The following is a 25,631-nucleotide window of genomic DNA, read 5'->3' as shown; positions in this document are numbered from 1 at the left end:
GCTGGAGCAGGAGCAGAAGAAGCTAATCTCTCACATCATCACCAAGCAAGAGAGCAACTGGAGATCTGGCAAGGCTTAAGAATTCTCTAAGCTCACCCACCCACAGTGACATGCTTCCTCCATGATAGGCACACCTTCTAAGACCTCCCAAAACAGTGCCATCATCTAGAGACAAAATGTCCAAATACTTGGAGCCTATGGGGGACATTTTCATTCAAACAACCACAATATCCATACGCAGGTGCCAAGGATCCAAGTGTAACTGACTGTGACTAGTAATAATCAGATACATAGAGATTAAAGACACATGTGCAAACATCTATGTGTTAGTAGCATTAAAAATGTACAACACAGCATATTTTAAAATGAAATAGAGATTTTCTTTAAAGGGCAAAAATCCATTCAATTTTATGTCTTACAGGGTTTATACTGAGTTCAATATTGTATAACCGTATTAATTCAACTGTGAACCTAAAAATTTACAGACAGTTTTGAAAGACACGTATCTTTGCTCTGGAAATTGCTACTGAATATGCTAAAGTTGTAATGAAATGCTGCTTCTAATCATGTGGTTATTTAAAAAAAAAAGATTGAACCTAATTTAAAAAAAATAGTAATTGATTTATTTGACCCAACTCTATGGTCTTAAACACTCAAAAGGAAAGTATAACCAAAGATTAAAGTCATCAGTATACTTCTTTAAGACTTCAAGGAATTATACTTCCCAGACATTAGGCTTAAGTCTATATGAAGTAATTTAGCTGATTATTTCTCATTGATGATTTTGTTCCTAACCAGAAAGTGCTGCTCAGATGTAAGACTTCAAAGCTTGGTCTCCAATACTGAAGTGTTCACCTGTAGCTAAGGGAGACAACCAGCTATTGTTCTAAAATGATGGACAAATTTATTTTCTCCCCCTATTTTCCCCCTATTTGAAAATTGCCCTGTTCTGACTTTTTTTTGTTTCCCTGTCTAGAACTTGTAATGCTAACTACTCTTGCCTTTACTTCTTCTTCATATCTCCTATTCACGATTCAAAGACTTTCTTTTCCTCTTTGAAATTTAGAGTTATGCAATTTGGGAGTCTTTTGATAGACCCACTGAAGGGGTACTCCAATTGCTTCACCTGTGTCCCAGTTCAGCATGGGAGAAGCCAGAGTGGTCTGCACGCCAATTCCCTGTTAACAATTTGGGTAACCTCTTCAGAGGATGGTGTGATAAGAATAGGAGATAGGATATCTTTAGGCAGTTAGGGTAAAAAGACCCCAAAGAAAAGTAGCCAGTTTCTTGGCTAAAACTCACAATGTCCTTGGGCCTCTTAGCAACCTAGTTTTTTCCAAAGGCCAAAAAATGTCGAAAATACCTGGGAGCTTTTGTCTAATCCTTAAAAGATTTTAGGGTTACCTCTTCAGAAGGGGGAATGTTAGAGTAGCCAAAAGCCCCATAAAAAATAAATAAATATGAAGAAAGAGTACAGGAAGTTATCACAAAAAAAGTGATGGGGCGATATGGGAGGAGTTGGATGGGAGGCAGTGGGCATGAATTTGATCAAAACACCTTATATGCATGTATGAAATTCTCTATAAATTATTTATTTAATAAACTCTTAATCTCTCAAACAAAAATATATTAGTTTAATGTCAACAAGCTCACTGAGGCATGAGCTTCTCTTGTGACAGAGGCATATGACCTTAAACCCTCAGGAGCCCCCTTTGGCCCTTTACCCAAAATAGTATAAAATAGACTAGGAATGTGTATATGCTTTTTCTACATATTAAATTACTGAGAGCAGCCTGCTTTTCTCTTAGCATAAAATGAGAAATTTGTCTGTTTTGTGTGATATTCTGGATCTAAGAGATCAAATGAAAAGATTCTTGATAAGATTAATATGAGTCCTGACTTCTATTTTCCCATTCCTTTAGGAGATACTTTTCAATCTAAGAATGAGCAAAGCCCAGTCTTGGGAACAGAGTTCTGAGAGACATCTGGAAAATAAAAGTGCTTCACACTTCCAGGTTCACTCTTGGCCTTAAAATGAAAGCTAAGTCAGTCTGCCTCTTTTTAAGTATCCCCATAGTGTGGCTTAAAAGCTAATTTGTTTTTCCATTAGAAAGTAATAGATCTATCTATGATTATGTACAAATTTATTAGGAGAGATTATGAATACCTACAGGTCTATGCTCAATTAAATGCAGTATTCATTTTACACCCCTCTATTTCATTTTAATTCATTGCTACTTTTCTTCTTATTGTGACAGATACATGAAAGAAGCCAATTAAGGAAGAATTATTTTGGTGTACAGTTTCAGCTGGTTCAGTTCATAGATACATGGCTTCATGTTTCTGGGTCAGGTGTGAGGTACAATATCATGTTGGCAAGAGTGTGTGGTGGAAAGTCTTCTTCATGGAGGCCAGGGAACAGTGAAAGGGCTGAGAAAAACCAGGTCAAGATAAAACACACAAAGACACTCACCCAGGGACCTACTTCTTCCAACTAGACCACATCTTCTACCTTTTAATAATCCATCATACAATGAATCCATCCAGGGACCAATTCCTAGACCTCATGATGCTGTATAGACTTGTTCACTGCCTGGCAAGCTAGACTGGCATGCTGTGAAGGGATGCTTTATTCTCACGTTCTGATCACCACAAATGACTTAAACCATGGATGTTCTGCAGGAGGAGAGAGGCAAAGACAGTCATGCCTTCCATCCAACCCACTGGCCAGAGTGGTATATGGGAGAGGGACTAAGGATTGGGACAGAGGAATCCAGAGGAAGGAGGTGGCCTTTGCCCCTTTGCCATCTTTGGCAGACAATTAGAAGGTCACTGGGTCCCTGCCACAGAGCCCACTCCCACCTACACTCTTGTATGTAACCACTCACCCATCAATCTGTATGGAAGCCCAATAAACCCTTTATCCCTAAACTGTAGTTTGGAGAAATTATATCTCATTTTGTTGTAAATACTGTGGGAGGAGGGGCCGGACAGGGTGTTGTGCCTCCTAGGAGGAATTCTAGCAACACATGATCTAACTCATCTCTGGAGACACCCTCACGGGCATTCCCAGAGGTGTGCTTCACTTATTAATAATGCTCAGGAGCATTGCCAACTCCAGTAGTTTCTTAATCAAATCATGTTGACAATCATGACTAAAACACCAATGATGTAATGCCTGAAGTATTTATAATAACATTCATTTTTTGCAGACTGGTATATACTTTAATTGATAATCAAATTGCATGCACAGCTTCTGTGTTGGTTATGTGATTTCTTTTCCTAAAGGTGAACAAGTTTTGACAGTAAAACAGAAATAAAACACTGTGATCTTTCCTCAATTTATATGTTAGTAATTTATATTCCTGGAAATTTTGATATATACCAAAATCATACAAAAATATTGCATTTATGTAAACATTTACAGATTCTAGGCTTGGACAACCATGAATGCAGTTTTCATCCAAATGAATATTTAGAATGATCGAAAAGAAGCGCAGGGCATTGTCCCCTATGATAGGGAGTACAATAATCTATATCAATCCTGTCACCAACATGCATTTCCACAAAACTGTTATTTTCCATCTCCACCTTTGGAAATCACTTGCCTAAAAAGTAGGCACCATTACTCTGAAGTACAGATTAAAAGCCTAGCACTTGAATAATTTACCTGATACCAAATCCCTGATGAAATCTGATTGTTTTGCTTTTAAAGAAAAAAATATTGAATTTCTTTGTACTTTACACAGAACACCTTAATGATCTTCATACCTCTTCCCCACCAGCATACTCTGATACAGAGTCCAGTTAGTGTCCACTGACATCCCTTAGTGCAAGTTCATCCACTGGGGTCTAGTCAGTGGTGCTGCATACTTGTAGTCTTGCTGAGGTAGCCTGGGCTACAGAAGGTGATCATCTCTCAAAAAGTGATGAATAATAAAATTGATGAAAGTCAGATCCCTTTTTTCCAATTTTTTATTGAGTATAGAACCATTATTACAAGTACTGAATTTACCTGAATGTTAATGTTCCAAATATAAAAGTATCCATGTCAACTATGATAGAAAAAAATAAATCAGGTTTGAGAATTCAAGTAAATGAAATTGCCAAATCATCTCTAACTATATCTCGCTGTTTATGTATTGAATAAACCAGCTGGCACTTTTTGGATCATTTTCTCCAAACTCCATTAGCTGCACAATGGGAGAGATCAAACACATCAAATGTGCTTCTACCACCTATTGATGTGTGTGTTATTCATAGTGAGATGCATCATTTTATCATAGCCGATGCTTCACCTGAGATGCTGAGGACTGGTCTTTAGTTTTATCATGTAACAGTTCTCAGTGTTAAGACATTTTCTTCTTTCATTAGAAGCATGTTTTTCCTTGAACGCCAGACATGAGCATATCCTTGGTTAACCAAAGAAACTTCTTTTAGCAACCTGATGTTTTACTGAGCTCAAATACAAAAGTGTTTCATTGAATATGTGAAGTACATTATACCATTAGTTTATCACAGATCAGGATTTTTGGTTTGCTTTCATGAGCAATTCATTGAAGAATGTCGCTGGGTTTCACTGTAGTTGTTTTGTTTTGCTTTATAAAATGTGCTGATCATAACATTTTAGATAAGAGCATGAATCATGTTTGACTAAATTGCTGAAAAGCAAAGGAAGATGACAACAAATTCATGAACGTTTTGTGAACAAGATGCTCTTTGTATTTTGCTACTTCCAATGTAAATTATTCTTCCTTGGCAGTAAGATATTGTTCAGTTTTAAATTATGATAGTACTATAGAATTTTATAGTTTGCAGGATCTTGTGAAAATCTTATTTTTAACAATCAGAAAAATAAATGTGGAGAAAAGTTTACAATTCTTTTAAAAAAATACATTAGTTAATATAGGACTCAGGACTAGAATTCAGGTATTTCATATTCTTTTTAGTTTCCTGCTTAAACTTCCTTTCCAGAGAACCTGTTTTGGAGAGTGACTTAAGAGCACTGCTTTCGTGATGGTTGACTTAAATTCAATTCCCTGTTCCTTTTACAAAGTACACGTTGAAAAATAAAATAAGAGTAACAAATGTGTACTTTTCTAGCATGCATCAACATTTGACTCAAGGCTAATATTTGTTGTTTTCTCTTCCTTCTAAAACATTGAATTTCCTGTATTCATGTAAATGACATGTTTTTAACATAATGATAAAATTTTATTTAATTTATGTGCTGCAGCTGTCAACTATATGCAAATCCTGTTACTGCAATGATACAGAAACCTTTCCTTGAAATCTTGTTAAAAATACCTCTGACAATTCATATTCATATCCATTTAAGAAAGAGATTGAATACAATCTGTTAATGTAATTGGAGAAAAATAATCAATAGGATTCTCTTGTCAAATGTTTTCATTACTTTCTGGTTATTGGTAGCACAGGAAATATAAATAAAAGAAACTATTCCTAGTCTTCAATTTGTTCTATTTCTCATAATTGGATTTTAGTTCTTTAGGAAGTTAAAAAATGCTATATGTATTTTCCACACAGTGTCATTATTCAAGTCATGACTAAAAGGTGATAATAGTCACCCCACTCCCCATACTATCAGTCATTTTAAAAAGTATCTTAGAGATGGCAGTGACATCAGTCTCTAATTTTGTAAGACCCTGGATTTTAGGGAATCAGATACCGACTCAAGACTGTTCAACAACAGAGCAGACATGGTTTTAACTATGAGACGGTCTCAGTATCTTTACTGCCAGTTTCCATTCAAAAGTATTTTATTACACACTAATGTGGTTCAGTTAAAACTGAAAATAAGTGTTGATCAAAGGGTAATATATTTTAATTATAATTCTTTTAAGATAATTAGGTTCTCATGATACCAAATAAACTTATTACTTAATATTTAATGCAAGTTATGGCAGAGCTGATGTATGATGGTCTCTCATTTGAAACAGTTTATCAAGCCGTATAAAGGCATAGCCAAAATGTTCCTCTCAGGGGGACCAGGCACACTCTAATACTACAGAAAAGAAAGAGAACTCAAGAAGAAAAGGCAGAAATAACTGGAAAAACACTAATTAATTGAATGAGAGAGCTGATTACTTAACACCCACAGTTACAGACAGAGAAAAGACTAAGTTAACCAATTTGAAATATTTAGAGTTTTCTTTGGCCATGTTGACTATTTGTGGTCAAACTGTGAATTATCTACCAGGAAATGTAGGTCTTAGAGTTGTAACTGTAAATATGAAACAAAAGTGCAAGTTTTTAGGAATTTAGATAAGATTAACAACTCATTTTTGGAATCTTCTATACTACTTTCTTTGTGTCATTTTAAAGCCAAATCACCACTATAACTACTGATTGAATACTCAAAAGTCAATAGAATAATTCCAGAAGCAATTTATAAAACTGTTTTTGGAGTAGAGAAAGCATGTTTTCAACTAATGCTACAATGAGAATACATTATATTTGGTGACAGTGGGGAGAGGTGCTGATAGGGGAAGTATCTAAATATCATCAAACTACAGTGTATAAAAATGACAAAAATGCAACAATGCAATGAAATGTATTAAAATAATTTCTAAATTGTTTTAAATGCATTTTCAGGGTATATTTTTATTGAATTTTCATGCATTTCATATAAAACATCTTAACCATCTGTATATCACCTCCTGTATCCTCATCCCCCAGAGCCCCCTCTCCACTGGATTTCATGCATTCTGTCATATGTGTTAAGGCTTATTGAGTCAAGTTTATACACTCAGATATCCCTCAGTGCAAGTTCATCCACCGGATTCTAGTCAATCTATCTAGAGTCTCTCCCTTAAAGAACATCAACCCTCCCTCACCCAGCAATGATCAGCTGCCAAAAATTCTGCTAAGGTTGGGGCCTGCTGCCCATTTCCACAGTTCTATGCTGGATTTTTGTCTGATTAAATTTGAATGGGTCTTGTGCATGCTGACACCATTGCTATAAGTTCATATGAGAAAGTTCCCAGAGATCTGGAAGACTCTATTTTCTTATGATTGTGCAACAACCCTGACTCTTATAAGTTTTTATGCCCACTCTTCCTCCAGTGGTCCCTGAATCAAGTGGGAAAGGTTTAATACAATAATTCTATCAGGAACTCTCTCTCTGAAGTCTCCTATTCTCTACACTTTGGCCAGTTGTGGCCTTCTGTGTGCATCATACTCTGTTGCATGTGGAAGCTTTGCTGGTGAGAGTTGAGAGATGCATTAATATATTTTCTATCCCGTTCCACCATTTTCCATGAGCCAAAAGTGTAAAGATTCTATTGTCAATGTGCTACATAGCTCCAAATGAGAAATTAAAAACAAAATAATTATGTTGTTGAGAAAGAGGAAAGTATAGTTCAGTGAAAGTGAGACAAAGAGGAATCTGGACTGTCCTTAATCAGTGTAATCAGTTTTAACTTCTCCTTTGTCTATATGTAGTGGGGTTCCTGTAGTGCCAGCCTCCTCTATCTGAAGGTTATATTCAAACGTCTAGCTTGCCAAAACTCAGGTACATATCAAAAACTCACAAGCATATCCCATTTATCACCACAGTTTTTATCTTCAAAATAAGTATGTATTTTTAATAAGGTATTCATGGGATCTGCTAAATACTTTGACTCAGTTCTAGATTACATCAAAGCACTGCAGTAGAATTGACTCATTCAGATGACTGGATCAAGGAGTGAATAAATGATTGGAAATCACAAAGTCTATGCTACTCAGTGTCTCACATTGTAAATAGAGAGGGATGCAGCATCTATAATTTAATTCAATGAGCTTTAACATAATGGTGAGCACTGCTATTTATGGTTCAAGCAATATAGTTACAGAATTTTCCTTTGACAGGTTTTGGGATGCTATCCCATTTCTGACAGATTTAGGTTTAACAACAGATGGACACCTCATGAGGAATGAACACAGGGAAATGGAAACACTACCTGAGGAAAGGATGTGTTAGAATGCTCTGAAGTAAACCAAATTCAGAAGAGTAGGTTTTTACTCTGTTTTGTTATCTGAAATGCTGTTGAGGTTGAGGTTGTTAAATCTGAATTAATTACATTTTTCAAATAATAATAACAAAAGGAATTCCAGTACATAGGCAACCAAGTCTGGAAATATTTTACTATTTACAACTCCCTGGTTATACTATGCTTAGAATGAATTGTCCCTCTTAGAGTGATAAATTATGTAGTTGAATAATGGACAGATCAATCAGATGAGCTGTGAAAGTGAATCACACAGCTTTTGGCAATGCATGGTCTGCATGTTTACATTTATCATCCCAATGCACTGACTTTGATGTAGACCTTTGAAAGACATTTATTAATCATGATTTCATTAAAATTTTTGGCAAACTAATGATTTTTTATTTTTCAGAAATACTGCTGATGATGTACTACTAGTGTCTTAAAACACTCATGTTCTTTTTAGTACTTAACCTTCTGTGTGATTGTTAAGCAATAACTTGCACATGAGACATCATACTTCAGATTGCCAGAAGTCTTTGTGCTGGAACTCATCAGGATCCTGCTTCTGTGAATGTTTGACTGGGGATCACTTGTATCACATCCCCAAGGAAGGAATTGTTCTACTGGAGGCGGGTGGGGCTTGTTGGATGCTTTCATTTTGTTAGAAGTAGGGTATGGAATGTCTAATGAAATAAATTTTTAGTGTTTTATTATATTTCAGTGATCGCTAAGTACTTGAATTTGTGTGCGCTAGTCAAAATATTGAAGCTTATTTTTATGATCTTTAAGAACTGTAAAAAAGGAAAAGATAATTGAACTTTTAGGGCTTTCATAATTTTAAATAACTTCCAATACTCTTGTTTAGGCAAAATTGTTTTATGTAAAGAGGGAAACTGGAAAAGCAGCATCCATTAATGATTAGAAATAATAAACTAGAACAAAAATATAAAAGTGAATGATGAAAACCAGTATTCTATTAAAACGGAAGTAAAAAAAAACTTTGATTTTTTTTTACTATAAAGCAGATTTAGTAGATAAAATTTATCTTAGGTTAATTAATTGAAGTTTTCTAGAGAATTTATCTTTTCTTATTTAGAAAATAATTGTTCAAGTATGTTCTTACATTCATTTCTTGTGAAAATATTAATGTCTACTTGTCTTATTTATGTATTTTCCTAAAATTAATATTACCTTCACTTCCTCAAAATTAGTTAGAGGATGAATGAACTAATTTTCTCATAGAAAATTAAGTGCTTTGTGTGGTTTTATTTGATAATTAAAATCACCCAGGTTAACTAAGGTTTTGAGACTCAATGTTGCTCATTTGAATCCTCAGTCTGACATTAGTCATTTGTGTTTTTCTGACCAAGTAAAAATGGACTTGACCCAGTGCCAAAAACATGGTTTTCACTGAAGAGAGAAGTTAATTGCCAATAACATTCTTCAGTATTAATCAAATGAGGAAGAAAAGCAGGTTTTCATGAATGCCAAAAATCTTAACTATTGTGAAAAGAGCAGCAACAAACATGGATGTAAAAGTATCTCTGCACTAGGATGAGTCCCTTGGGTATATGCCAAGGAATGGTATACCGGGATCAAATGGTAGGTCGATTATCAGTTTTTTGAGAATTCTCCACACTGCTTTCCATGGGAGTTGCATGAGTTTTCAGCCCCACCAGCTGTGGATGAGTGTTTTCCTTTCTCCACATCTTCTCCAGTATTTGGTATCGTTTGTTCTCTTTATCTTAGCGATCTGACTGGGGTAAGATGAAATCCTCAGGTGGTTTTAATTTGCATTTCCCTAATTACTAACAATTTTGAACACCTTTTAAGATGTTTTGTAGACATCTAGAAGAACATTAAGAGTCAGGTGTTGCTAAGGGAAAAATGGATAAAAATGGGGATATTAAATGGAGGGAGAGGCAGGGTTATACAACATACCTTGGAGAAAGGGAAAGAAGGCACTCATACTATAGGAGAGATACATGGGAGATATGGGGAAAATGGGGACTCTCTAAATGGAGAAGCCATGGTGTAAGGGTAAGACAGGGAGAGAGAGAGAGAGAGAGAGAGAGAGAGGATAAATGATGCTGTGATGGCTAATCCTGGGTGTCAACTTGATTTGATCTGAGATTAACTGAAATGAAAGAGATCTTCTTGATTGGATCATCTAAAGCCAGAAGGCACACCCTAAATGTGGGTGTTACCTTCTGATGGCACCTGGAATAAAAGACCAAGGCAGAGGAGAATGCGGGGCTTTTTGCAGCTTGCCTTCTCTCTCGCTGGTGAGTTCGTCTTGCTGCTGTAGACTGAAGACTAGCTGATATTTTGGAATTTTTCAGACCTTCAGCACCGTATTGGGACTACTGAGACATCCAGCCTTGTGGACTGAGCGACTACAGATTCTCAGCCTCTCCAGTGTGGTGCAGCCATTGTTGGACTACTCGGACTCTATCCTGTGAGCTAAGCTGATAAATCTCTATACATATTCATTCTACTGGTTCTGTTTCTTTGGAGAACCCTGACTAATACAGATGCCTAGCTATTTTTTTAAAAAAGAGGGGATCATATTAATACAACAAAGGACAAATTACATATACAATATTTCCACATGATTCCAAGTGCATAGTTAAAAGCTACATAACAAGAAACAAAAACCTTCCTTTGAGTTTTTGGCTAGGGTGGTCCAAGAGACCTCCACAATTTCACAAACTATTGCCACAGCCCTGATTGCTTCACAGAACTTGAGGGTAAGATCTTACTGCTGAAGACAAATCATACTTCAGACACAGGATTGTAACAATAAACCTGGAAATGACCAGGAAGTTACTTCCCTTGAATGCTAGCTGTCATAGCTTTGGAGAAGACTATGAAGGTTCTGAGGGAAAACATCAGTCAATGATACAACACCAGCTTCAAGACAAAATGACCAATCAGTGACCGGCACAGCATATAACATTGGTGAAGTAGTTAGCACTTTTATACTGTGGGCAATCCCAGCTACCTAATTGGAATAAAGCCCATTCAGTGGGTGGAAACTCAAGTGTGGTACCATAAACCTAACAAAATAGACATGGGTAGAGAGGTCATAGTTCTTAGAGAAAACACCAAGACTGTCTCATCCCTAGACTAATGTAATTTCTTACTATGTGCAAAATATGTCCAGACAAATATACCAGTTGCCACTCAGCAAAAAAACTTCTTTTTCACTAGACAGAGATAATTACAGAGTACCACAATTGGTCACATAGACATTGTCTATGAATTTCCCAGTCTTAATTGACACATTTACAATGCAATATCTACGCTTAAGACACATGGAACATAGAACAGGGGTAAAGAGATTACTAATGAATCTCTCAGTTCTCATTAATAAAGCTCCCTCATGCAAGTGAGAATCAGGAACACAGAAGTCATAAATGGCCAAAGTGTATAGACTAAGAGTTTGCAGAATTCCGGTCCTTGGATAGGGCTCCTATATTACATTTCACCCACTCAGGGCTCAGGGAGCATTGCAGAAGAAGGGGCAGAAAGATTGTAAGAGCCAGAGAGGAGGTGCACGACCATATGGTACTAGAGTCCTACAAGCTCCCAGGACACTGAACATATAAATCTACAGCAATGGTATCAGCACATACAATTACCATGCAAACTCAAGCAGAAAAAAATTCAACATAGAACTGGGGAAATGGACAGCAGACCCCAATCGAGGCTGAAGAAATACTGTCAACTGATTACTGCTAGGTGAAGAAGAGCTGATCTTCCTAAAGCAAGGGAGTCTAGATAAGTTGACCATACCTCAGTAGATAAACTTACACTGAAGAACATCTTAGGACACTAGCTTGATACAATAGGCCTTAACACAAATGACAGAATGTATGAATTCCGGTGGTGGGGCTATGGGAGGGTGCTAGTGGGGACTGAGGTATAAAGATGATTAAGATTGATCTAGATGTTTTGTGAAAAATATGCAAAAATTAAATAAAAACAAATTTTTGAAAAACTGAAATCTTCCCTTGACTGTTTAATCTAAGCCAAAATAAATTGCTACAAATAGGGGTTACTCTTAAAATAATTTTTATGTTCCTAGTTAAAATCATTTAAATACAATTTATTTATGAAGTGTGTTAATGTGTAACTTTGATCTGAAGATAAATATGTAGGTGTCTATCATTAAGTGACTAGAAAAAGTATGACATATTTGAAATAGAGTTTCATTCATTCATAAAATGACTGGAGTTATGACATTTACAAATGTTTATGCAACTGGAATATATTACATTAACTGAAATAATTCTGAAAGATGGAGGCAGGTGATCCATATTTTGTTTCACTGAGTGTCCTAGAATTTTTTATTGGTATATAAAACCATATACATATGTAATGAATATGATCAAAGCACATATTATATATGAATACATGGTCTATATGAATCCCCACACAATGTGCACTGAATATATGCAAAACCAAACATGATCCAGGAGAAGTATGATCTCATCTGGAGGAAAATGTTCAATGTACCTAAGTAATACTGAATGAAGTTTGCTCAGGTAGCTGTGGATGAAGAAGCAGAGAATGAGATCTCTAGAAGAGAGTAGGTGAAGGAAATAGTACCTTTAGAAAGCAGAAATACAATTAAGAAGCATCCTATAATAGATGATACTCACTCAAGTTTTGCCTCCAAAGAACTATTACCTGAAATGGCTGAATGTTCCCATTTTCATTCTTAATTAACAAAAACATCTTTCTTAATAGATTTCAATGGTATTAGCAAATACAAAATTGAATGTTTTGTCTTTAACTTGATCTGTCTTCTCTTAGCAAACAATTAAAAGCATATAACTATAAAAAAATTGAGCAATTGTAGATCAAATGTGATTCTGACTTGATTTTATAATGCAAAAGGAAGAAATCATTAAGATAAATATCTTTGTTAATGCTTGAAAAATATCTTATGATTCTATAGTACTGATGTGAAAGAAGCTAAACCTAAGATTCACCTAATAAAATAAAATTCTTAAGGTTTAAAATACTTAATCTTTTATAGAAACACAGTACTCTTGATCTTAAAAGTCTGACTTGGGTAAAAAGAAATCTTTTTTTAACTTTTACAAAAACTTTATTGAGAATTTCATACATGTATATAAGGTGTTTTGATCAATTCATGCCCACTCCCTCCACTCCAACATTCCCCCCTCTGAAGAGGTTACCCTAAAATCTTTTAAGGATTAGATACAAGCTCCCAAATACTTTTAACATTTTTGGCCTTTGGAAAAGAATATGGTGCTAACATGACTTTTAGCCAAGAAACTGGCTACGTGTCTTTCAGGATTTTTACCCTAACTGCCTAGCCAATTCCTACCTCCTATTTGTATCACACCATCCTCTGAAGTGGTTACCCAAATTGCCAGTAGGGAATAAGGACACAGACAGCTCTGGCTTCTTCCATGCTGAACAGGTACACAGGGTGAGGCAATTGGAGTACCCCTTCAGTGGGTCTATCTAAAAGACTCCTAAATTGCATAACTCTTGTCTCTAAGGAGAAAAGAAAGTCCTTGAATAATGAATAGGAGATGTGAAGGACAAGTAAAGACAAGAGTAATTAGCATTACAAGTTCTAAACAGGGAACTAGAAAAAAAGTCAGAACAGGGCAATTTTCAAACGTTCATAAGAGAGTCCATTGGAGTTTCTTGACACAGGCATCCAAAAGCATCCCTCTGTTGGGTTCTTCCTTGATTTTCTTTTGTCTTCCAAGGCTGGACTAATTGGCTGGGAAGAGTGGCTGGATACTCAGGTGAGGGCCCAGTGATGGTGCTTGGCACTCTTTTAATGAATGAGCACAACCATCAACAAGCCCAGTTGTGATTATGTTTAGTGATCAGGCTCAGCCGAAATCATGATGATGGTGATTATTTCATGCAGAAAGGACTGCTGTATATTAAAATGACCTGGAATTTAAAAGGATTTGGTGCTAGGAGCCACATGTGAGGGAGAATATGCGTTGTTTGTTTTTCTGAGTCTGTGTTACTTCACTTAGTATAACAGTTTCTAGATCCATCCATTTACCTGCAAATTTCATTATTTCATCTTTCTTTACTGCTGAATAGGACTCCATTGTGTAAATATACCACATTTTTGTTAACCACTCATCAGTTGAGGGACACTTAGGTTGCTTCCATCTCTTAGCTTTTGTGAAAAGAGCAGCAACAAACATGGTTGTAGAAGTGTTCGTACAATAGGATGAGTCCTTTGGGTATATGCCAAGGAGTGGTATAACCAGGTCATATGGTAGATTCATGTTTAGTTTTTTAACAGTTCTCCACACTGTTTACTCTAGAGGCTGCATGAGTTTGCAATCCCCACCAGCAGTGAATGAGAGTTCCCCTTTCTCCACATCCTTGCCAGTATTTGCTTTCATTTGTTCTCTTGATTCTACCCCATCTGATTGGGGTAAGATGATACCTTAGGGTGGTTTTAATTTTCATTTCCATAATTATTAACGATGCTGAACACTTTTTGACATGTTTCTTGACCATCTTTGTTTCTTCCTTTGAGGACTCTCTGTTTAGATCTTTAGCCCATGTTTGAATTGAGTCATTTGGTTTCACGATTCTTTGAGTTCTTTATATATTCTGGAATGTTAAACCTCTGTCAGATGTGTCACTAGTGAAGATTTTTTCCAATTCTGTGGGTTTTCTCTTCACTTTTTTAATTGTTTCTTTTGCTGTACAGAAGCTTTTTAGTTTAATGAGGTTCCACTTATTGATTACTGACCTTAATTCCTGAGCAACCTCTGTCTGATTTAGAAAATCCTTTCCTACACCTATATCCTGTAAGCTACTCCCAATATTTTTTTCTAATATTTCAGGGTTTACAGTTTCACATTGAGGTCTTTGGTCCATTTGGAATTGACTTTTGTGCAAGGCAAAGATAAGGTTCTAGTTTCATTCTTCCACAGGTGGCGATCCAGTTTTACCAGCAATTTTTGTTGAAGATGCTGTCTTTCCTCCATTGTGTGTTCTTGGCACCATTGTGAAATATCAGGTGGCTGAAATTGAGGATACTCAGGTTTGGATCTTCATTGATGTTCCATTGATCTATGTGTCTGTTTTTGTGCCAGGACCATGCTGTTTTTATGACTATGGCTCTATAGTGTACTTTGAGATCTGGTATAGTACTCCCCCCAGCATTATACTTTGTGCTCAGGGTTGCTTTGGCTATCCAGGGTCTTTTGTGCCTCCATATGAATTTAATGATGAATTTTTCTAATTCTGTGAAGTATGTCTTGGGGATTTTAATTGGGATTACATTGAATGTATATATTGCTTTTGGTAGGATGGTCATTTTAACAATATTAATTCTTCCAATTCATGAACATGGGAGGTCCTTCCATTTCCTGTTGTCTTCCTCAATTGCCTTCTTTAATGATTTAAAATTTTCATTGTAGAGATCTTTGGTGTATTTGGTCAGATTTATTCATGATATTTTAATTTTTGCAGCAATTGTGAATGAAATCATTTCCCTCTATTCCTTCTCCAATTGCTTGTTATTGGTATATAGAATAGCTATTGATTTTTGCATATTGATTTTATAACCTGCCACTATACCAAAAGTGTTGATCAGTTCTAGGCATTTTCTGGTGGAACTTTTGGGATCTCTTAGGTATAGCATCACATCGTCTGCAAAAAACTGATAGTTTGGCCTCTTCTTTTCCTATTAGTACTTCTTTAATTTCCTTCTCCTGTCTTATTGCTGTAGCAAGAGTTTCAAGCACTATGTTGAAGGGAGTGGAGATAGTGGACATCCTTGTCTGGCTCCTGATTTTAATGGGAATGCTTCCAGTTTTTCTCCATTTAGAATGATATTGGCTGTGGGTTTGTTGTATATAGCTTTAATTATGTTGAGGTATGTTCCCTCCAGTCCAATTCCCTCTAGGACTTTGAACATAAATTCATGCTGAGTTTTGTCAAAAGCCTTTTCTGCATCTATTGAGAGGACACTGTGATTTTTGTCTTTGAGTCCACTTATGTGATTAATCACGTTCATTGACTTGCATTATATCGAACCATCTCTGCATCTCTTGGATAAAGCCTACTTGATGATGGCGAATGGTCTTTTTGATGTCTGTCTGTATTAAAGTGGTTTTGAGTAGCATTTCTCTAATTACTATGGGTGTTGAGCACTTGTTAAGGCACTTCTCAGCCATTTTTATTTCTTCATTTGAGAAACCTCTTTTCAGGCTCTTAGCCCATCTTTTCATTGGGTCATTTATGTTCCTGTTTTTTTCTTTTTTTCTTTTTAAAACATTTTATTTATTTTTATTTTATGTGTATGAGTGTATTGCCTGCATGTATGTGAGTGCACCCGTGTCATGCAATGCCGCGGAGGTCAGATGAAGGCTTTGGATTTCCCTGGAACTGGAGTTAAGGATGGTTTGTAGCCGCCATATGGGTGCTGGGAATCAAATACGGGTCCTCTGCAAGAGCAATCAGTGCTCTTAACCACCGAGCCATCTCTCCAGCCCCCCGTTTCTTTTCTTTTTTTCTGAATTCTTTGTATATTATGGATATTAATCCTCTGTCGGATGTATAGCTAGTGAAGATTTTCCTCCCACTCCGCAGAATTATATTTTTGAAGAAGACTCAGAATGTCACTTTAAAAAAATCAATGTAAAGACTGTTGAATGAGAATCATAGGAAGGTGTGTTTTATCCAGGACACACTGCTCTTCAGCATGACTCATAATTTTAATACCCCCATTTCAAAAGACAATATCTGTTAACTGAGAAAATACCTGAAGTATAGGAATTATCATTTGAGGGAGATTAGAGCTGGATTTGACTCATGGAAAATGTTCATTTGTCAACTTTTAGAATTTTTTGTGATACATATAAAGAATAAACAAGAAATAATAAGGCATATTAAAGGTGTAATTTAAAATGCAAATAATGTATTACTTTCGCTCATCAACGTATGAAAGCATATCGACCAAAGGAAGAGACCAAACTTTAAAACTGCTGTTTTTTTATTACATCTCTTTGTTCAGTGTGCATAATGTGGTGCATTAATTTTATCATGGTATATAATTTTATAAACTACATGGCAAATGTCACTGAATTTAGGTGTAAAATAAATATGAAGCTAAGTTTACATCAGCTTACTTTATATAACCTCTATTCATCACTATACAATTATCAGATTATGGGTCAATAAATTTTACATTATTTGAAAGACTGCACTTCTTTTCCTAAGGCAAAAGAGGCACTTAATGTTTTCTTTAAGAAGTCTAAACAATTTGTTTTTGGATCATATCCCTAAAGTACCCTGATTAGCTTACCTTCTATTCACTTGGTATGATTAAGTTAAGAATAGCCTTGCTTCTCAACACAAGTGCTACTTTTAAAATACCCTCAGGACTTAAGGAGAGAGAGAAATACCAATGAATTTTCTCTCAGAATGGAGGGAGAGAAGGAGCCAGGTAGAGAATCTTGTGGTGATACCAAGCACATACATTTACAATCTTGAGTTAGGAAAAGAAAAGATGTGCTTCATGGTTTCCATGGAAGCTGGCAAGTGTGAATTTCACCAGAGAACTTAGAACATGGTGAAACATGTACTGTAGAATTTGGTATAATGCCAAAACTATACTTAGTATTAAAGCTACCATAGAAATTAAAGATTAGAATTCTTTATTTTAAAATAAAGGAAAGTGGTGTCCTCAAAATGTCTGTGTCTTATCCCACTTGACATATAAAGTTTATAAAAATGTTTTATACAGCTGTTAAATTACAGAAATCTGATTATATGAACCTTTCATTGTATGTGCCCAGTCATTTTTATTCTAAAAGGGGATTCATTTAGCTTTTATCTAATTTAGTCCTTTAATTTTTGTTTTGTGAATAGGGTGGTAGCTACAAAAGACAACATGCTTTCACAGAACTTGTGTCAAATGAGCTACATTGCTAGACATCTCTATCATTGCAATTAAAAAACATTTTCAAAAGATTTTTGTCTCATAGTTGTGTTTCAACCAGATGGTACATTAAATCACCAACACTCTGAAACTCATGATCAATTTTCTTCCAACCCTCAGGCTACTTGAAAATCAAATCTTATGATAAAACTCATGCCATTCTATTCCAAGTTTTAAATTTCAAAAACTTATTTCATAAAGAAGTATAACATTGTGCTTTGGTCAATCCAGTACTTGAGCTAATATTGTAACTGAATTATTGTTTTTTAAAAAGTTCTTGGTTTATGAAAAATTTCCCCCCTTATTGAGCATTTGGCATCATTGCATATCAGAAAAAATAAAGAGTGCAGAATCCCATCTTAGGAGGAAGTTTCAATGCCTGGGGGAAAATAAGATTGCAAATTAAAAGTGTGTCTCTTTTTTTTAATTTAAAGTTGTGGTGGTGTACACAATTTCTACAATCTTAAATAATAAAGCTTTGTTCATTGTGAATCAAATGGATAATCAAAATATTTAAAGCTGTGCTTTCATCTTGTCTATAAACCATTCAAATTATATGGAAAAAATTATCTGTTTTGCAAGCAATAGTCTTGTGGCTAATTATTTAATAGTCATAAACAATGCTCCATTTTCATTTTTAAGTTTATTTGTTATTTTTATTTTATGTGTACAAACATATTGCCTGCATGCAGGTAGTTGCAACAGTGTCATGCAGAGTCCCCTGAGGTCACAAGAGGGTTTTGGATCCCCTGGAACTGGAGTTATTGATGGTTGTTAGCCCCCATATGAGTGATGGGAACCAAACTCAGGTCCTCTTCAAGAGCAGCCATCACTCCAGTCCTAATGTTCTGTTTTTTTTTTTTTTTTCCTAAAAGACAAATACAGTGAACTGAACATCTGCGTACTCCACTCCATCCTGACCACAAACATGTGGAACCAAAGTAAACATTCACGTTCTTACAAGGTCTGATTATAAAGGTATAAGGAGCAGAAGTTTGATGCTGTGAGCACCTCTAAATGTTGTGCCTAGTAAATTTCAAATTTTCCAAATGAATATACAGTAGAGTATTTACAGCATGAAGCCTAAATAACAATGTGAGTTTATGGCTGAGTTAATGTTAAAGTATAATTTTCATAGAGAAAATAATGATTTTCAAATTCTGTGCAGGCAGAAAAGGTGAAAGATAAGGCAAAAAGACATGTCTGTGTTCATGGTTTATATTCTGTTGGTGAGCATAATATAGCAAATACAGGGGCTGGAGAGATGGCTCAGTGGTTAAGAACTCTGTTCTTGCAGAGGACCTGGGTTCAATTCCTAGCACCCACATGATGGCTAACAGTCCTCCATTAACTCAGCTCCAGAGGAACCAAAGCCTTCTTCTGACCTACAGGGTCATTGTAAGTGAGTCCATGTTGTGCAATGCCCACGGAGGTCAGAATCGGGGGTCGGGTCCCCTGGAACTGTAGTTATAGACCATTGCTAGCCATCATGTGGGTGTTGGGAATCGAACCCCAGTACTCTGAAAGAGCAACCAGTGCTCTTAGCCACTGACTCTCTAGCCCCCATAAGCACACCTCTATGTTTATGATGTACTATTTCCATTGTAATATTTAAGCTACCTTGATTACAATGAATTTATGAACAGTGAGCAAGCTAGACTATGCATGACATTACTTTCAACTGATTTTTCTAGTTTGGCAATATTTTTTAAATTTATTTTATTATTTTATGTGTATGAGTGTTATGCCTGAGTGTATGTAAGTGCACCTGTGTCATGCAGTGCCCATAGATGTCAGAATGTCAGAAGAGAACATCATATCCCCTGGAACTGGAGTTATAGATAGCACAGCTGTTAGCTACCAAGTGGATCCTGAAATTTGAATCCTGGTCTTCTGCAAGAGCAGTCAGTGCTCTTCACAGCTGATTTATCTCTCTAGCCCTTTGGTTGGGAATATTATTCTTACTACAAAAGTTAGATGTGACCTACCACATCCTGGTGAATGAGAAAGTTAATGTAATATAAAATGGAGAATATTAGAAATCATACTAAGAGGAAAAGTGTGTTTTTGACTATGTACATGTTCATTTAATAACTCATAATATTTACTTGAAAAAAATTTCCAGATGTTCAGAAACTTAAACACATTTCTGACTAACAGCACAATTTAATTCAGACCATGTGACTCTCCTGGGTAGATTTTCTGCTCTGGTTACAGGTATTGAATGATATTACTTTGTGTTAGCATAGAACATCTTTATCGTTTTCCAAAGCATGAGAACACAAAGTTCCACCTTTCAACAGTAAATAATCTCATTCATATATGAAAGTCAACAAAGTTGACTTTATAAATGGAGAGCACAAAATAGTGGTTACTTTAAAATTGGAAGTGGTGCAGAGGACAAACAGAACTGTCTATAACAAGATTCCAAATATGATTGCTATAAAAGAAGAAATGTTTATATGTTTTCACAGCATAGCAAAGTGAATATATTTACAATAGGTTATTGTACATTTAAGAAATAGCTAAATGGAAACAGCCTAAATGCTCACAACCAAAAGAAAACATAAATTTGTAATGAGATTAAAATTTAATTACTATGATTTGATCACTCACACTGTGTGTTTGTATTAAAACACTGTATGAACCCCATGTGTGTGCAAATCTTGTTAAAATTTTAAAAATATGAGATGTTGCATCAACAATTTTCACTCAAGTCAAATTCAAGTGCCTGACCTGAATTATCCAGAGCTTTCTCCTTAAGGTCCCAATTGTTCCGGTTTTTGTAGGGTTACTTATAACCATTTCTGAGAAGTCACCATGCATGAATATACCAATGAGCCCCAAAATATGTGTGGATGGAATAGGGAAGCAGTAAATGCAGTAAAACTCTCTTTTGGGATTAAGAAGAATGAAAGTTACACAAAATAATTAATCCAGTTGGTTTGGGACATCTGTGGCATTCAGGAAAAGACATGGATATCAGGATTATTCCATTGTGTTGTTTGTAATATCATCATTCCTCAAATTCATCTATAAGAATTGGTATCAGTACATATTTAACAAATATGAACATTTTTAAGAACAGACTGAAAATGTCCTATACATTTGTCCTAAACAAAGCCACATGTGAACAAGAGATACCTGTGAACACAGTTTTACATGACAAGGAGTGAATAAACTTTGCATGACAAGTTTTGCATGTTGGTTTTACAAAAATATCATTATATGCACTCAGCTTCTGCTGAGACACTATAATAATGTTGTGTTTTTCTGATCGTGTTCAACTTGGGATACTTTTTGTTCTATTTTCTGCTTACTTAATTAAAATGAGAGTGATATCATTAATGAAACATTTTATTGCTGAAATGATAACTTCGCCAGTGAATCTGAACTGCAAATTAATCTGGCTTTGGAATGTAACACGGGAGCCATGATGTATTTTGCATAATATCAGAATATCTTCTCTGTCCACAGTGGCAAATAGGAGTTTACAGACTGACATTTACTTAGATACTGTCATGCAGAAACCAGAACAGGCTAGATATGGAATTTTTACCTGTGTGTTAACAGCAAAGTTCAGATAGGTAAAGTGATATTTAAAGGAGAAATTAGTTTAGACATCTGGGTCAGCTGAACCTGATCTTTCATTCCCAAGGCTGTATACATTTGTTATGAGAAGCTAGAACTGCAACTTTGCCTCTATGATTTTTTCCTTTTTAATGTTTCCTCTCAGGTCTCTGGTTTCAATGTTTATAAACCACGAGGTAAGCTCTAAATAATGTGTGTCCTTATTTATCATGTGTCTATGACTAGTTTTTTAAAAATATTTTATTGAGTTTTCATGCATTTCATATGGTAGGTCATAATTAAATTTAGATTCCCTCCCCCATCTGGGCCTCCAATAGCCTCCCCCACTAGAGTTCATGAATTCTGTGTATATGTTAACTCCTATCCAGTCAAGCATTTGTACCCACATGTTTCTCATTGAAAGTTCATCCACTGGAGTCTAGTCAGCCTGTCTCAAGTCATTCCCTTAAGGATCAATTCTCCCTTATCCCACAGTAATCACTTGCCAACAGTTCACTGGCTAGAGTAGAAGCCTGCTGCCCATTTCCCCACTTCTATGCTGGATTTTTGTCTGATTGAGTCAACATGGGTCTTGTGCATGCTGTCATCATTGTTGCGAGTTCATATGAGCAAGTTCCCAGAGGCCTAAAAGCCTCTGTTTCCTTATGTTCATGCACCAACCATGAATTTTACAATCTTTCTACACTGTCTTCTACGATAGTCCCTGAGCCATGGCTGGGTGAGGTTTACTGTAGGAAACCCATCCAAGGACATTACTCTGCAGTCACTTATACTCCAAACTTGGTCAGTTGTCAGCTTCTGTGTACGTCTCACTCTGAGACCGCTTTACCGGTGAGAGTTGAGGGATGCGTTAGTATTGTCTCAACTGCTTGTTCTGCTATGTTCCATGAGAGTCAGGTGTTCAGGTTCTGCTGTACATGTGTCACTTAGGGCTGGGCATCTCTCAGACACATATTCTGTGTGTGACCAGTTGTGGAACTGAGTAGTAGCCTCCATATGTTGCAAAAATAAGTTTCTTTGTTGAGTGGTGTACTATATAGATGTGCATAAATGTAATGATTCATATTTACCATGCAGTAAGAAATTTCATTTGTCTAGAGAGATGACAGAGATAGGATTTTCTCTAGGATCTATGACCTAAGACATGTAAATATCCATGAAACTATGAAATGCATACTATTCTTTGTTAAAGCATAAAATTTTATAGAGGAAACTAATCAGCATAAATTTATCCTGAACACCATTACCTAGATTATTATTTGATGCCATTAATTTGTATACATCCTCTAGTACTTGTTCTTTTCAGCTGTGCAGGTGCCCGATGTTAGAAGAGGGAATAGGTATCGAGACATTATTTTCTTGAAATACACCAGGAAGTATGTTTTGTTCTGTTCTGTTCTGGTCTGGTCTGTTTTGGATGCTTTGTTTGTTTGTTTTTCTTAATCAGAGTTTATTGTCTTGAAAGATGCCATGCTTCAACATGCGACAGGATGGGAAATTTTCCACAAGATATTACCTTTGAAACATCCTTTTATTTTCCAAAAACACTGAAATGAAATTTCTATTTTAAATAATGTCTTAATTTTTGAAAATTTCATATGTATGTGCAATGTACATGAAATGCACAAAAGCTCAATAATAGTTTATTTTTCCCTAAGGTTTATGAAAAAGAAAATAAATTTCTAAAAATGTTATTTAGATAGGTAATTATATCAAAGTGATTATTGATATATAACCACTCTCTAGATACAGAAGGAAAATTGTCATTTTTACTGTATACATTGCTGATGGCATTAAATTAAATCTATGGAATTTTGGCTAACTAGAACAGCTAAAGAAGACATACAATACTGTGGAAGATTTAAATAGCATTTAAAATAAAAAGTGTAAAAGAAAAAAAAGATAAACCAACCCTCCGTTTTTCCATAAAGCACTTGAAACTCATTGCATAAAGTGTATCTAATTTTAGTGCTCAATCCTCTTCTGTCTAATATAAATTTTAGTAAATTAACTGCTGTTTATTAATAGCTACTTTTGTATAAAATCTTATACTTAAGCATATATACATGTCAATTTGGTTACCTCTATTAGAGATGTGCTTTGATGGAATTTTTATGAGTGGCAAGTAAAAAAATAGTTGGAATTAGTATTAAAGTGATAGTGATCGATTAAATCTATTCTGGGCAATTTTCACATGTAATATATATATTTTATTGAAAAGTGTCACAGACTAGCTCAAAAGATTGTTTTGAACTAATCTACCAGATTGTTTCCACAAGGGTGCTTATTTCAAAAACTGTTGCTCCATTTAAATGCCAATGCAGACATTGCCATTGAGATCTCCTAAGACTAAGCTTCTGATTTCTATAGTTATAGAACATTTGGCCTTCATAGATAGTTTCTTGACTTCTGTTAAAAAGCTGTATCTTTGAAAAAGAAAATGACTTTGTCATTCTGTTAGTTCTAATATTATTAAATATGTATTAAGATTAAACAGCAACCAAAGAAGGTCAAAATAAGAATATAATAATAAAATAATATTTACTTTGATTAACTTAGTATGAGAAACCTTAAGGGAGACATGTATAGCAATGTACTAACTATTGGTTGTCTCACAGAACTTGAAAGAAGACCCTCTAGCTAAAGAAACCACACATTTTGGACACAGGACTTAGAGGAATGGAACTGAAACTTACCTAGAGGCCTCCACCCTGAAGACTTACTCTCATAGTTTTCGAAGGTGCTATGTGCTATGCAAGCTGCCGGTGGAGAATGCAATCAGCTTATCCAGCTCTTCTAAAGCCTAGAAACCACATCAATGACTGGCCAAGCAAGATAATCCCATTAGTGTAGAAGTGCCACTTTTATAGCTGTCCAATTGAACTTAAGGCCTAGTCAATAGAAGGGTGTTCATGTCTGGTAGTAAAACCTAACCAGATAATATGGATTGCTTTCTCAGTTGTACTTACGATCAAGACTCATCATAATTCAGTTTTTGTCCATTTGTTTATTTTTTGTCATTTGGGTTACTAAAAATCCCAGCTTCACAAGTGCTGGGGTTAAAAGTGTGCAACACCATACCCAACTAAAAATAATTATTTTACATTAAGAAGCATATCATTAATTGAATATAAGAAATATTTAAATAATAGTTATTCCTACAAAGAAAATCATTCTCTTTTTTCTAGTAACATAAAAGAGAAGGAAAAAACTACTTTATAAATATGAAAGTCTTCATTCTAAAGGGCATATTACGTATACTAAGACAAATGTCTTAGATTATAATTTGCATCAAAAATTTTAAGGGAAGTGAATCACATTTTGTGTAGCATTACCAGGCAACCAATTCTGTAATGTTCATTTTCAGTTTCTGAAGACAGTAACTTATTTCTTAACACCCCAGCCTACATTTTCTCCTGTCTAGACATGCAGTTCTCTAAATTAACTATTTTGAATAGTTGTCTGTCTTCTTGATTGACACAGGGATAAGAACATAAAACTATCAATCAACAGACTTATGGTCCAGTTTCAGCCATTGATTTTATTTAGAGAAAAGTCCTTAACTTCTCAGTGTCTTAAATCCTTTACTAGAGTAGTAAAATGTTCACCTCATCATTTCATGAAGCTCTACCAGCTGTGGACCCCAAAATCAGACATAACTAAGTAAACATGGGTGATTTTTTTCATTTATTTGTTGTTATTTTTTTAAATTTGTTTTTTGACATTCTGGATACCAGAAGCTGTCTAACACAATTATTACAGAAGTTAAAAAAAAAAACAACACTACAGAAGCTTCAAAGAAAACATCAGAAAACTATCTTTGATAACTCATACCAATCAAAAACCCAGAATAGATGTGGGGAAACAGGTAAGAAGCACCAAACTTATCTGAGGAACTATTGACAACTGATCACTGCTGAGGGTAGTAGGGTTGGTCTTCATTAAGAGTGACTTTAGATAGGCTAACCAGGCTCCAGTGGCAGGCAGATTTTTGTGAGTTCGAAGCCAGCCTGATCTACATAGTGAGTTCTAGGCCAGCTGGGGCTATAGGGAGACTTTGTCTCCAAAAGACA

The sequence above is a fragment of the Nannospalax galili genome, unplaced genomic scaffold, assembly GCF_000622305.1.
Source record: "Nannospalax galili isolate Female #2095 unplaced genomic scaffold, S.galili_v1.0 scaffold79, whole genome shotgun sequence".
Lineage (NCBI taxonomy): Eukaryota > Metazoa > Chordata > Mammalia > Rodentia > Spalacidae > Nannospalax > Nannospalax galili.
This window is presented reverse-complemented; position numbering follows the sequence as displayed.